Genomic DNA, 4,591 nt, shown 5'->3' with positions numbered 1-4,591 from the left:
GACATCTGAAAGCGATTGTAAATTGAATCTGAAATGACTCCAGTGAGTTTGCCGTCTTAACCACATGTTGGGCAACACTGGAGAAGCATTTCATCTCGAGGATATGGTTCATTATGTGAAGTGTCCCAGAGAGGCATTTAATTGCAGCGTAATAACGGCAGAATCAGTCGCTCGCTCAGGAATGAGTAGCAGCTCGACGAGACAGAAGAAGGGAACACCACTAACTAGACAGGGATCAAAACCAACACAGCGTTTGGGGAAATCAGAGCTGGAGCCGGAGACGCGTGTGGGGAAAGTGATCGAGGAGTTCATTCTGACGGGACCGAGTTCAGACCGAGAGCCACTTTAATCTGCATGCATCATCCTTTAACTGAGGGAACTCTCTTTCTTCTTCTTGGATGATTTTAAAGAACTCCTTTGTTAAACAATCATTCTAGTTTTAAAAAACTACACTGCATCTCTTTAATTTATTACCACTGATTTTAAGGCAAGACACTATAGTCGATACGTCTAAATTATGACTTTAAGTCATATTTATGAGATGAAAAATTGAAATTATGACAAATTAAGATATTTATGAAATAAAAAGTCGAAATTATACCATACTAAGATATTTATGAGATAAAAAGTTAAAATTATGACAAACTAAGACATTAGATAAAAAGTCGACATTATGACAAACTAAGATTTTGATGAGATAAAATATTTAAATTATGACAAACTAAGATATTTATGAGATAAAAAGTAGAAATTATGACAAAGATATTTATGAGATAAAAAGTTGAAATGACAAACTAAGATTTTGATGAGATAAAAAAGTTGAAATTATGACAAATTAAGATATTTATGAGATAAAAAGTAGAAATTATGACAAACTAAGATATTTATGAGATAAAAAGTTGAAATGACAAACTAAGATATTTATGAGATAAAAAGTTGAAATGACAAACTAAGATATACACTCACCTAAAGGATTATTAGGAACACCTGTTCAATTTCTCATTAATGCAATTATCTAATCAACCAATCACATGGCAGTTGCTTCAATGCATTTAGGGGTGTGGTCCTGGTCAAGACAATCTCCTGAACTCCAAACTGAATGTCAGAATGGGAAAGAAAGGTGATTTAAGCAATTTTGAGCGTGGCATGGTTGTTGGTGCCAGACGGGCCGGTCTGAGTATTTCACAATCTGCTCAGTTACTGGGATTTTCACGCACAACCATTTCTAGGGTTTACAAAGAATGGTGTGAAAAGGGAAAAACATCCAGTATGCGGCAGTCCTGTGGGCGAAAATGCCTTGTTGATGCTAGAGGTCAGAGGAGAATGGGCCGACTGATTCAAGCTGATAGAAGAGCAACTTTGACTGAAATAACCACTCGTTACAACCGAGGTATGCAGCAAAGCATTTGTGAAGCCACAACACGCACAACCTTGAGGCGGATGGGCTACAACAGCAGAAGACCCCACCGGGTACCACTCATCTCCACTACAAATAGGAAAAAGAGGCTACAATTTGCACGAGCTCACCAAAATTGGACAGTTGAAGACTGGAAAAATGTTGCCTGGTCTGATGAGTCTCGATTTCTGTTGAGACATTCAGATGGTAGAGTCCGAATTTGGCGTAAACAGAATGAGAACATGGATCCATCATGCCTTGTTACCACTGTGCAGGCTGGTGGTGGTGGTGTAATGGTGTGGGGGATGTTTTCTTGGCACACTTTAGGCCCCTTAGTGCCAATTGGGCATCGTTTAAATGCCACGGCCTACCTGAGCATTGTTTCTGACCATGTCCATCCCTTTATGACCACCATGTACCCATCCTCTGATGGCTACTTCCAGCAGGATAATACACCATGTCACAAAGCTCGAATCATTTCAAATTGGTTTCTTGAACATGACAATGAGTTCACTGTACTAAAATGGCCCCCACAGTCACCAGATCTCAACCCAATAGAGCATCTTTGGGATGTGGTGGAACGGGAGCTTCGTGCCCTGGATGTGCATCCCACAAATCTCCATCAACTGCAAGATGCTATCCTATCAGTATGGGCCAACATTTCTAAAGAATGCTTTCAGCACCTTGTTGAATCAATGCCACGTAGAATTAAGGCAGTTCTGAAGGCGAAAGGGGGTCAAACACAGTATTAGTATGGTGTTCCTAATAATCCTTTAGGTGAGTGTATATGAGATAAAAAGTTAAAATTATGACAAACTAAGACATTAGATAAAAAGTCGACATTATGACAAACTAAGATTTTGATGAGATAAAAAGTTGAAATGACAAACTAAGATATTTATGAGATAAAAAGTTGAAATGACAAACTAAGATATATATGAGATAAAAAGTTAAAATTATGACAAACTAAGACATTAGATAAAAAGTCGACATTATGACAAACTAAGATTTTGATGAGATAAAAAAGTTGAAATTATGACAAACTAAGGCATTTATGATGAAAAGTCGAAATTATACCATACTAAGATATTTATGAGATGAAAAGTTAAATTATGACAAAGACATTTATGAAGTAAAAAGTTAAAATTATGACACACTAAGATTTTGATGAGATAAAAAGTTTAAATTATGACAAACTAAGATATTTATGAGATAAAAAGTAGAAATTATGACAAACTAAGATATTTATGAGATAAAAAGTTGAAATGACAAACTAAGATTTTGATGAGATAAAATATTTAAATTATGACAAACTAAGATATTTATGAGATAAAAAGTAGAAATTATGACAAAGATATTTATGAGATAAAAAGTTGAAATGACAAACTAAGATTTTGATGAGATAAAAAAGTTGAAATTATGACAAATTAAGATATTTATGAGATAAAAAGTAGAAATTATGACAAACTAAGATATTTATGAGATAAAAAGTTGAAATGACAAACTAAGATATTTATGAGATAAAAAGTTGAAATGACAAACTAAGATATATATGAGATAAAAAGTTAAAATTATGACAAACTAAGACATTAGATAAAAAGTCGACATTATGACAAACTAAGATTTTGATGAGATAAAAAGTTGAAATGACAAACTAAGATATTTATGAGATAAAAAGTTGAAATGACAAACTAAGATATATATGAGATAAAAAGTTAAAATTATGACAAACTAAGACATTAGATAAAAAGTCGACATTATGACAAACTAAGATTTTGATGAGATAAAAAAGTTGAAATTATGACAAACTAAGGCATTTATGATGAAAAGTCGAAATTATACCATACTAAGATATTTATGAGATGAAAAGTTAAATTATGACAAAGACATTTATGAAGTAAAAAGTTAAAATTATGACACACTAAGATTTTGATGAGATAAAAAGTTTAAATTATGACAAACTAAGATATTTATGAGATAAAAAGTAGAAATTATGACAAACTAAGATATTTATGAGATAAAAAGTTGAAATGACAAACTAAGATTTTGATGAGATAAAATATTTAAATTATGACAAACTAAGATATTTATGAGATAAAAAGTAGAAATTATGACAAAGATATTTATGAGACAAAAAGTTAAAATTATGACAAACTGAGACATTAGATAAAAAGTTGACATTATGACAAACTAAGATTTTGATTAGATAAAAAAGGTGAAATTATGACAAACTAAGGCATTTATGAGATGAAAAGTCGAAATTATACCATACTAAGATATTTATGAGATGAAAAGTTAAATTATGACAAAGACATTTATGAAGTAAAAAGTAAAAATTATGACACACTAAGATTTTGATGAGATAAAAAGTTTAAATTATGACAAACTAAGATATTTATGAGATAAAAAGTAGAAATTATGACAAACTAAGATATTTATGAGATAAAAAGTTGAAATGACAAACTAAGATATTTATGAGATAAAAAGTTGAAATTATGACAAAGACATTTATGAAGTAAAAAGTGGAAATTATGACAAATTAAGTCATTTGTGAGATGAGAAGTCGAAATTATGACCTGAAATGAAATCTATAGTAACTTTGAGAATTTCGACTTTTATTGTCATAATTTGTGACTTCGTATATGTCATATTATCGACTTTTTATCCTATAAGTAAGACTTAGTATAATTATGATATCAAAGCATGATTGTTTCTCGCGTGGCTGAAATGAGCTTCCGCAGGTCTGGCCTTAAAGAGCACTGAGAGATTCAGTTTTCCACTGTGATTTTGGCTTCAGGGCGTCTGGAATGAGGAAATGCGTGATTGATAACGAGCATCCTTACGAGCTGTCACTGTCCCGCCACATCGTGTCACACATAAGCAGCAGATTTATAGCCTGTAAACAAGATTGTAAGCAGGAGAAACTCACTGCTTGCAATCCACTGAGGTTGAGTACCCTCACCACACACTCGTATCCCAGACCTCTTCCCATGATCCCTTGAGAAAGACAGTGGAGTGGCGTAGAATGAAACGGGGCCGCTTTTGGAGCAGGTTTCGACTCTAATTGCACTTCTGCATCTACATGATTGCATGTAAATGACTGTGGTTTGTCAGCGTGATATTCAGCATTAGGGACAAACACGACTACACCACCGCAAAGACCACCCGCATTACTGTCCCAGCGGAGACACACAC

Source organism: Rutilus rutilus (genome assembly GCF_951802725.1).
Source record: "Rutilus rutilus genome assembly, chromosome: 21".
NCBI lineage: Eukaryota > Metazoa > Chordata > Actinopteri > Cypriniformes > Leuciscidae > Rutilus > Rutilus rutilus.
Note: the sequence above shows the minus strand (reverse complement) of the source record.